At 43.4% G+C, this 11,553-nt stretch overlaps 1 protein-coding gene across 1 annotated transcript in view; it reads right to left on the reverse strand.

Moving 5' to 3' along the window:
• LOC124041869 (tenascin-R-like) overlaps positions 1-1,229 on the reverse strand; it is a 150,868-nt gene extending 149,639 nt beyond the window's left edge. Inside the window, 1 exon segment of the mRNA XM_046359955.1 lies at positions 967-1,229. The gene's annotated coding sequence lies outside the window, so the exon portion shown is untranslated.
• Between the last annotated feature and the right edge of the window lie 10,324 nt (positions 1,230-11,553).

Here is an 11,553-nt window from a genome sequence, read left to right on the forward strand (position 1 = left end):
TACACAGTCATTTTCTTAGTCAACAGCAATAATACTTAGCTTAGATTTGATCTGGGGAAATAAAACTAAAATACAATGATAGCAGTGGTTTAGTTTCAGACAACAATGTGATCAAGACCTGGTGGTTAAGGGGTCTGCAGTAAAAACAGAACATAAAAGAACGGAGTTGTTTGATATGACACGCCACCACTTTTCACACGTACACAGCAGGTGAATCAGTAAGTTCCTTTGATATTTCTTGTTGTTGACATTAATGACAACCCCAGATTTGCTTGCTAAGTGACCCATTCACAAGCCTCAGAACCCAGTGTGACATTGGCTAGTTGAGACACTTGAATATGTGGGGGAAATTAGGGACACTGATAGTGCTCCTCCAAAACAAGTCAGTTATGGGTTTGTTTCATGTTGTATGCTCGGCACACGGAATAAATCTATACATCTATACAATGCATGCTACATTATGTGATCAATTGAACATGTCATTTATTGTTAGAAAAGGTTAAGTAATGATAAAGATTATTTTTTTGTTTTTATTCAAAATACAGAGTAACTAGATACGGAACCATATACTAGGTGTACATTTAAAAAAAAAAGTTTTTAAGAGTACTGATTTTGTTGTGATATGGAATGTGCTTGCCATTAATGTCTGCAGTACTTTTGCATTACTTTTGGAGTACTCATTGTCCTGTAAATTGTATCAGTATCAATTAATGTAACATGAAATTGCTCTAGTGCTTAATGAAACTGTTTCTAACAATATTAGAGGGGTTTAGTTTCCTGATGTTGTCTGCTGTTTAGTCCCTGCTGAGGAGTCATTAGCTGGATATTGTTGTGGCCCCTCTGCTCAGCAGGATAATGTTTTGATTGATATATTTGTTATCTTGCCCCCGTCAACCAAACCCCCACCAGGAACAAAGCTATACCTGACATCAATTATTATTTTTTTAAACATGCAGTCTAACTTACCCAATTTCCCTCGCTTTATCTCTCTCTTCCCTCTGGTGCCGGTCCCTTTCTCTCGCTGTACACTGATCTCCAAGAGGCTTCTCTCTCACTCTCCTAGCATCTTTTGCCGACTGTATTGATCTTTCAGCCAAGTATGTATGTAGCCCTGTATTGTTACTACTGCTGATCAGATGAGAGCTCTCCTCTCTCCCTGCCTCTCACAGCTGCAATGGGGAAGCAATGTGTGCTTCTCGCTTTTGCTCTCTCTCCCCCGCTCGCTCTCTGACTCGCTCTCTGCCTCTCGCTCACTGACTCGCTCTCTGCCTCTCGCTCTCTGACTCGCTCTCTCTCTTGTTGTGCTGTATTGATCTCTCTGTGCTGTTCCTCTACTAGTGCAGCCCCTAGTGGGCGTTCCAGACACTACTTGTAGCAATCTCACTGTGATTGTCCCAGCTCAGTACACATCGAGTTGGGGAGGGGAGGCAGGAGGCAGGAGGGAGGAGGGTGCCTGGGCAAGTGCACGATGCCTCTGAAGAACAAGGAGCAACCTGGGCGGTCAGCAGGCAGCAGGACCCGTACCTTCAAGAAAATATACTGTATGTAACAGAGATGTGAATTAATGTTTCAGCAGGCAATCATAACCAAATAACTATACACACATGAAGGTGAACAAGCACTCATTGATGCTTCTACCTGACTGGTTTTACACAATTCTGATAGTATCTGAATGTGACGAGGTTTAAAGGAAAACTCCACTTATCATCTAGAATAATCCAGTTGGTAGCAGGGGATCATAGATAGTCACACTTTTTGAAAAGGTTAGGATCTTATCTCACAGTAAGTTAGTCTACTTTTTTTTAAAAACACGTATTGTCCTATCATCAGGTGTATTATAATGGAAAGAAGTAATCACATTCTAAAAATAATAGATTTGGTAGATAGTTATTCATTATTCTGACCTCCCTACATTATAATTGGAAGAGGAAATATAAAACTCATAGTTTATTAGCTAGAAATGTAATTCCAAAACCATTTTTGCTGAAAGAGGCTGTTTAGCTGGTTGTGTTGGCAAAAATATTCAGTATCAGTCAAAAGTTTGAACACACTTACTCATTCAAGTTTTTTTCTTTATTTTGTAAGTATCTTTCTACACCATAGAATAATAGTGAAGAGTCGTGTTTTGGGTCATTGACCTGTTGAAAAAAAAAAAGTATAGTCCCACTAAGCACAAACCAGATGGGATTGCGTTTCTAGCACAGCACCCCCACACCATCACACCCCTCTGCATGTGTGGGAACCACACATGCAGAGATCATCCGTTCACCTACTCTGCATCTCACAAAGACACGGAGATTGGAAAAAAAATCTAATTTGGACTCATTAGACCAAAGGATAGATTTCCACCAGTCTAATGTCTATTGCTGGTGTTTCTTGGCCCAAGCAAGTATCTTCTTCTTATTGGTGTCCTTTAGTGTTGTTCCTTGCAGCAATTCAAACATGAAGGCCTGATTCACGCAGTCTCCTCTGAACAGTTTATGTTAAGATGTGTCTGTTACTTGAACTCTGTGAAGGGTTTATTTGGGCTGCAATCTGACATGCAGTTAACTCTAATGAACTTGTCCTCTGCAGCAGTGGTAACTCTGGGTCTTCCTTTCCTGTGGCGGTCCTCATAAGAACCAGTTTTATCATACCGCTTGATGGTTTTTGCGACTGCATTTGAAGAAACGTTCAAAGTTCTTGAAATTTTCCAAATTGACTGACGTTCATCTCTTAAAGTAATTATGGACTTTCGTTTCTCTTTACTTATTTTATCTGTTCTTGCCATAATATGGACTTTACCAAATAGGGCTATTTTCTATATACCACCCATACCTTGTTACCACATAACTGATTGAGTCAAACATATTAAGAAGGAAAGAAATTCCACAAATTAACTTTTAACAAGTCACACCTTTTAATTGAAATGCATTCCAGGTGACTACCTCATGAAGCTGGTTAAGGGAATGCCAAGAGTGTTAAAAGCTGTTATCAAGGCAAAGAATGTTTGAAGAATGTCAAAAATAAAATATATTTGGATTTGTTTAACACTTTTTTACTACATAATCTCATATGTGGTATTTTGTAGTTTTGATGTCTTCACTATTATTCCACACTGTAGAAAATAGTAAATATAAAGAAAAACCTTTGAATGAGAAGGTGTGCCCAAACTGTCCAAGTCAAGAAGGGTTCCTTGCAGCTTTTACATTTACATCATTACATTTAAGTCATTTAGCAGACGCTCTTATCCAGAGCGACTTACAAATTGGTGCATTCACCTTATGACATCCAGTGGAACAGCCACTTTACAATAGTGCATCTACATATTTTAAGGGGGAGAGGGGGGTGAGAAGGATTACTTTATCCTATCCTAGGTATTCCTTAAAGAGGTGGGGTTTCAGGTGTCTCCGGAAGGTGGTGATTGACTCCGCTGTCCTGGCGTCAGATGTTCCACCATTGGGGAGCCAGAGTAGCGAACAGTTTTGACTGGGCTGAGCCAACTGTAAGTGGTAGGGAGGCGAGCAGGCCAGAGGTGGATGAACGCAGTGCCCTTATTTGGGTGTAGGGCCTGATCAGAGCCTGGAGGTACTGAGGTGCCGTTCCCCTCACAGCTCCGTAGGCAAGCACCATGGTCTTGTAGCGGATGCGAGCTTCAACTGGAAGCCAGTGGAGAGAGCGGAGGAGCGGGGTGACGTGAGAGAACTTGGGAAGGTTGAACACTAGACGGGCTGCGGCGTTCTGGATGAGTTGAAGGGGTTTAATGGCACAGGCAGGGAGCCCAGCCAACAGCGAGTTGCAGTAATCCAGACGGGAGATGACAAGTGCCTGGATTAGGACCTGCGCCGCTTCCTGTGTGAGGCAGGGTCGTACTCTGCGGATGTTGTAGAGCATGAACCTACAGGAACGGGCCACCGCCTTGATGTTAGTTGAGAACGACAGGGTGTTGTCCAGGATCACGCCAAGGTTCTTAGCGCTCTGGGAGGAGGACACAATGGAGTTGTCAACCGTGATGGCGAGATCATGGAACGGGCAGTCCTTCCCCGGGAGGAAGAGCAGCTCCGTCTTGCCGAAGTTCAGCTTGAGATGGTGATCCGTCATCCACACTGATATGTCTGCCAGACATGCAGAGATGCGATTCGCCACCACCTTTTGACACTTGCTTTACTGTTAGGTTATTCACAGGTGCTTTTTCAAAGCCATTGTCAGATACTCCAGTAAGTGTAATTGAGTCCAATATAATTCCAAATGTTTTCATTCTCTTGTTGCGGGTGATTCCCTGATCCACCTCTACTCAAACAATACCATTATGTATACATCTGGCCCTTCTTTGGACACTGTGTTAACTAACTTTCAAACGAGCTTCAATGCCATACAACACTCCTTCCGTGTCCTCCAACTGCTCTTAAACACTAGCAAAACCAAATGCACTCTTTTCAACTGATCGCTGCCTGCACCCGCCCGACTAGCATCACTACTCAGGACAGTTCTGACCTAGAAAACGTGGACAACTACAAATACCTAGGTGTCTGGCTAGACTGTAAACTCTCCTTCCACTCATATCAAACACCTCCAATCCTAAATCAAATCTAGAATCGGCTTTCTATTTCGCAAACAAAGCCTCCTTCACTCACGCCACTAAACTTATCCTATGTAACGCTCGTCTGAAGAAGAGGACCAAGGTGCAGCGTGGTACGTGTTCATGATTATTTATTAAAACTGAACACTGAAACAAAATAACAAAGTGAAGCAAAACGAAACAGTTCCGTCTGATGCAGACACAAAACAGAAAACATAGAAATAAAGAAACATAGAAATAACAAATAAAAATACAATCAGATTTGTATGTGTTCAGACAGTCATTTGCTGACAAGAATAAACTAGTAACAACGGGTGTGTGTGCAGTGGTGTAGGCTGACTGGCGGTGGTGCTTGTGCTTCCTATCACTCAGAAGTTATGTAGCAAGCTATGGTGACAACAATGGCTGTCATGGACGTTTTCCAGTTGCTTTGAATGTACAAAATCATTGGGTAAGATCACTTTTAAAGGCCTCAAAGGATAAGACGATCGATCCAACCTTCAAAGCGAGTCCTTATTGGCTAGCCACAGCAGTCAACTAGCTAGCTAGGTAGCTGTTTAGCATTGTAGCACATTCACTAATGTTTGTAAACAATTAACAGAGTAGCTAGCAAGCAACAAGATAAGCCAAATAACTGTCTAAAAACCACTTGAGGGCAAATAAATAAGATTTGACTGTTCAAACTGCAGGAAAAATAACAGATTGGAATTGGATATGCAAATAGATAGGATTTGAGTCACTTCAAACCGCCAGTTTGAACACAGCAGGTAGCCTAAAGGTTAAGAGCGTTGGACCAGTAACCGAAAGGTTTTTGGTTTGAATCCCTGAGCCTACTAGGTGAAAGTATGTTGATGTGGCCTTGAGCAAGGCACTTAACCCTAATTGCTCTTGTAAGTCACTCTGGATAAGAGTGTCTTACTAAATTACTAAAATGTAAATGTTAAAATGTGCAGAGGGAGGAGCAAGGCCATGCATAGGCCTTTGGCATGGCAGGTGCGCAAAGTACATGATTTACATTCACAATTATCTACTGTTCATGTTTCAATACATTATATATATATAAAAAGGCAGCACTAAACCACAACATGTAAAGACCAAAAACTATACTCTTATACTCTCAGGATTCCTTTAGCTATAGATTGAAGCATGTCACCAGGCAAGTCAAAACTACATCCCATCAAAACAGGCTTACATTTCAGGCAATATTTTAAAACAGCTCTTAGACTAAGTGGGCATTATTATAATTTTCACAATTTCACAGTATTATTCCAACCTTATAGTGTGGAAATATATATAAAACATAGGGTAATCACATTTTTGACTGCACTGGGCCTTTAATAGACCTATCTCTCAGTAAGACAGATCTACAGTACTAAATACTTTTCAAGAATTTGAAGCTGGTGTTGTGATGCAACTGAGCAACCACAGTGTTGTATCTTGCTTTCAACAGGACAGTCATTTTAATAACAGTGAATGAAGTGTGATTCAAAACATAGAGGATCTTTTCCAGGGCAGAAACGTACTATTAAAAGCAACAAAAATCATTGAGTGCTGTATATTTCATAAGCATTTTAGTTGGAACACAATCAAAATACTATAGTGTTTCCTACAGAGAGGAAAATCATATTCCTAAACAGCATGATATTTGTGCAGAAACTAAACAGCTCTTACAGATGCAGATAAAGAGATGAATAGAGTATCAGTAATGTAGCAATAATCCTTGAGATATAAAGAAAACATGATAGTAATGTTTGAAACAATGAGAAGACATTTGGTTATTATTACTGTATTACTGCATCACATTCCACTCCCAGGATCACCATGTCAGGCTAATTAACAATGCATATGAATAGATCAAATAAATCACAGCCACACAGTCCCTCAAGATATGTATAGAGTAGTGAAATCATAGTTTTCATTCTGATGAATATACATTTTTCACATTAATATCTCTTATGTTTCATCCACACCTGGATATACATAAACCTAACAAAGAAACTGTTTAAACAGAAAATGCATCAATATGAGGAGATCAAAGGCTTTCACACAGAAAAAACAGTTCCCAGAACACACCACGGGCCTATATGTTGTATTTGGGAAAATTCTAATACAACACACAAAAGAATCCAATATATTTTGTATAATATAAAACTACCATCTCATCCCTGGCACATGCTCTCATCTGGGAGTGAACACGAGGCATTATCAATGGCAATTCATGCAGTGGAGAATGGCGCCGACAGAGATGGTCGCCTCGCTTCAGGTCCTTAGGAACCTATGCAGTAATTTGTTTTTTTAATGTATTATTTCTTACATTGTTATGCCAGAAAATCTTGTTATTATTAAGATTGTTATTACTAAATGTTATTACGTACAGTCTGGAAGAACTATTGGATATAAAAGCGATGTCAACTTACCAACATTACGACCAGGAATACAACTTTCCTGAAGCGGGTCCGTTGTTCGAACCTCCACCCTGACATGGGTGTTTATCCCAGAGGCCGACCCCAAACAATGCGGTTGCCACAGGAGAGGCAGACAGAGAGGCCTTCTGGTCAGACTTAGAAGGCGAGCATAACATCCACCGCTTCCAAGCATATTACTCGCCAATGTCTAATCTCTAGGCAGCAAGATGGACGAAATTAGGGCATGAGTTGCCTTCCGGAGAGACATCAGAGATTGTAACATTCTCTGTTTCATGGAAATATGGCTCACTCGGGATATGTTGTCAGAGTCGGTACAGCCATCCGGTTTCTTCACGCATCATACCGTCAGAAACAAACATCTCTCTGGTAAGAAGAAGGGCTTATGATTAACGACTCATGGTGTAATCATAACAACAAATGAGGAACTCCTTTTGTCCTTTTGTTCACCTGACCTAGAACTCCTTACAATCAAATGCCAACCACATTATCTACCAAGAGAATTCTCTTTGATTATAGTCACAGCTGTGTATATCCCCCCTAAGCAGATACCTCGACGGCCCTGAAAGAACTTCACTGGACTCTACGTAAACTGGAAACCATATATCCTGAGACTGCATTCATTGTAGCTGGGGATTTTAACAAAGCTAATCTGAGAACAAGGCTTCCTAAATTCTACCAGCATATCAAATGCGCGACAGGAGCTGGTAGCATTCTGGACCATTCTTTCTCTAACTTCCGTGATGCATACAAAGCCGTCCCCCGCCATCCCTTTCGGCAAATCTGACCATGACTCCATTTTGTTTCTCCCAGCCTATAGACAGAAACTAAAACAGGAAACACCCATGCTCAGGTCTATCCAAAACTGGTCTGACCAATCGGATTCCACGCTTCAAGATTGCTTTGATAACGTGGACTGGTATATGTTACGGATAGCCTCAGACAATAACATTGATGTATACGCTGACTCTGTGAGCGAGTTTATTAGCAAGTGCATCGGTGATGTTGTACCCACTGTGACTATTAAAACCTTCCCTAACCAGAAACCGTGGCTTGATGGCAGCATTCACACAAAACTGAAAGCGCTAACCACCGCTTTTAATCGTGGCAAGGCGACTGGAAACATGCCCGAATACAAACATCGTAGCTATTCCCTCCGCAAGGTAATCAAACAAGCAAAGCATCAGAATAGAGACAAAGTAGAGTCGCAATTCAACAGCTCATACACGAGACTTAGTCCAAGATGGCGTAGCAGTCGGACGTGTGTTTAGTCTTGTCCCGTCCTGTCTAGTGTAAATATAGTTTTATTCGTTTTTTTTCTGTATATATTTCGTACATATTTTAATCTCACTTTCCAACTAGAGCTGAATATACTCTCCTGCAACCCGCATCACCCAATGTGGTACGGATCTGCTTTTTCTATACTTTACTTTAGAACCGGAACCCCCATCAGAAGCTAGCCAACTAACTAGCTACTAGCTAGTACTCAGTTAGCCATTGCTAGCGGTCTTCAAAGCTAACTAGGACACCAGCGCGACATCAACCCAGAGCACATCAGACTGCTTTTTCTCCGGATTCCTACCGCAAGCTCTGAACCTTTACACCGGATCATCGCAACTAGCTAGCTGCAATCCGAGTGGCTACTCCTGGCTAACGTCTCTGTCCCAAAACAAGCACCTATTAGCCTTGAGCTAGCCTCGAGCTAAGCCCATCTCCCGACTAGCCGAAGAGGCCCAACAATACCTATTTTGCCAATTGGCCTGGACCCTTCACTGCCGACACGGAGCCCCGCCGATCCATCACGACTGGTCCGCCGACATAATCGTCCGAGGTGGTTTCAACAGGCTTTTTCGTTGCGACATCGTCAAAGATCCATCTGCCGGCCAAGGCCCGCGAGCTTTCTGAAACGCTGTGTCTCCAGCTCACCTAGCGTACTAGAGCACCTGTAGCATACTCCTGGGCTACAATTACCCGGGCCCACGACCGGTCTGTCGATGTCACCGCATGAAGAGGAATAAACAGACTCACCCCATCGCGACGTCCCCCCAAAGGTTAACTCTCTAGCCCTCGCTATCTCCCTGCTTGCTAATTCGGCCTGCTAACGGCTAGCTTGTCTAGCCCGGGCCTACAAACTGTTAGCTTGTTAGCACAGGCCTGCTAACCATCTGAATCACTGCATCCCAAACACTCTGAACCCATTTACTTTCTATCTCTTTTTGATTTTGATTTTGTTTATACCTTCTGGAAACTTGCCTCACCCACTGTGGTACGGAATCGCTGTTACTTTTAATTTTTATTTTATTTTTATGACACACTCAAGAACCTCCAGACGCTAACCAGCTAACTAGCTACAAGCTATTTAGTCATTGTTAGTTTAAAAAAATAAAATAAAAATAAAACCTGGATAACACTCGCCAGCCCAGCCCCCCTGCCCCATCCACCGCTGCCCCCTGGACACTGATCTCTTGGCTACATAGCTGACGCACACTGGACTGCCCATTAATCACGGTACTCCACTCTGCTTGTTTGTTTTATCTGTCGGCCTAGTTGCCTAGTCAACGCCATTTTACCTGCTGTTTGTTGTGCTAGCTGATTAGCCTCGCCCACTGTTTTTAGCTAGCTTTCTCAATTCAACACCTGTGACTACTGTATGCCTTGCTGTATGTCTCTCTCAAATGTCAATATGCCTTGTATACTGTTGTTCAGGTTAGTTATCATTGTTTTAGTTCACAATGGAGCCCCTAGATCCACTCTGCATACCCCTGTTACCTCCCTTGTCCCACCCCCCTCACATGCGGTGACATCACCCATTACAACCAGCATGTCCAGAGATACAACCTCTCTCATCATCACCCAGTGCCTGGGCTTACCTCCGCTGTACCCGCACCCCACCATACCCCTGTCTGCGCATTATGCCCTGAATATATTCTACCATGCCCAGAAACCTGCTCCTCTTATCCTCTGCCCCCAACGCTCTAGGCGACCAGTTTTGATAGCCTTTAGCCGTACCCTCATACTACTCCTTCTCTGTTCCGCGGGTGATGTGGAGGTAAACCCAGGCCCCGTATGTCCCGAGGTACCCTCATTTGTTGACTTCTGTGATCGAAAAAGTCTTGGTTTTATGCATGTCAACATCAGAAGCCTCCTCCCTAAGTTTGTTTTACTCACTGCTTTAGCACACTCTGCTAACCCTGATGTCCTTGCCGTGTCTGAATCCTGGCTCAGGAAGGCCACCAAAAATTCAGAGATTTACATACCCAACTATAACATCTTCCGTCAAGATAGAACTGCCAAAGGGGGCAGAGTCACAGTCTACTGCAGAGATAGCCTGCAAAGTAATGTCATACTTTCCAGGTCCATACCCAAACAGTTTGAACTACTAATTTTGAAAATTACTCTCTCCAGAAACAAGTCTCTCACTGTTGCCGCCTGCTACCGACCCCCCTCAGCTCCCAGCTGTGCCCTGGACACCATTTGTGAATTGATCGCCCCCCATCTAGCTTCAGAGTTCGTTCTGTTAGGTGACCTAAACTGGGATATGCTTAACACCCCGGCAGTCCTACAATCTAAGCTAGATGCCCTCAATCTCACTCAAATCATCAAGGAACCCACCAGGTACAACCCTAACTCTGTAAACAAGGGCACCCTCATAGACGTCATCCTGACCAACTGGCCCTCCAAATATACCTCTGCTGTCTTCAACCAGGATCTCAGCGATCACTGCCTCATTGCCTGTATCCGCCACGGAGCTGCAGTCAAACGACCACCCCTCATCACTGTCAAACGCTCCCTAAAACACTTCTGTGAGCAGGCCTTTCTAATCGACCTGGCCCGGGTATCCTGGAAGGACATTGACCTCATCCCGTCAGTTGAGGATGCATGGTCATTCTTTAAAAGTAACTTCCTCACCATTCTAGATAAGCATGCTCCGTTCAAAAAATGCAGAACCAAGAACAGATACAGCCCTTGGTTCACTCCAGACCTGACTGCCCTCGACCAGCACAAAAACATCCTGTGGCGGACTGCAATAGCATCGAATAGCCCCGTGATATGCAACTGTTCAGGGAAGTCAGGAACCAATACACGCAGTCAGTCAGGAAAGCTAAGGCCAGCTTCTTCAGGCAGAAGTTTGCATCCTGTAGCTCCAACTCCAAAAAGTTCTGGGACACTGTGAAGTCCATGGAGAACAAGAGCACCTCCTCCCAGCTGCCCACTGCACTGAGGCTAGGAAACACGGTCTCCACCGATAAATCCATGATTATCGAAAACTTCAATAAGCACTTCTCAACGGCTGGCCATGCCTTCCGCCTGGCTACTCCAACCTCGGCCAACAGCTCCGCCCCCCGTAGCTCCTCACCCAAGCCTCTCCAGGTTCTCCTTTACCCAAATCCAGATAGCAGATGTTCTGAAAGAGCTGCAAAACCTGGACCCGTACAAATCAGCTGGGCTTGACAATCTGGACCCGCTATTTCTGAAACTATCTGCCGCCAATGTCGCAACCCCTATTACCAGCCTGTTCAACCTCTCTTTCATATCGTCTGAGATCCCCAAGGATTGGAAAGCTGCCGCAGT

The sequence above is a fragment of the Oncorhynchus gorbuscha genome, linkage group LG08 (genome assembly GCF_021184085.1).
Source record: "Oncorhynchus gorbuscha isolate QuinsamMale2020 ecotype Even-year linkage group LG08, OgorEven_v1.0, whole genome shotgun sequence".
Classification (NCBI taxonomy): Eukaryota; Metazoa; Chordata; class Actinopteri; order Salmoniformes; family Salmonidae; genus Oncorhynchus; species Oncorhynchus gorbuscha.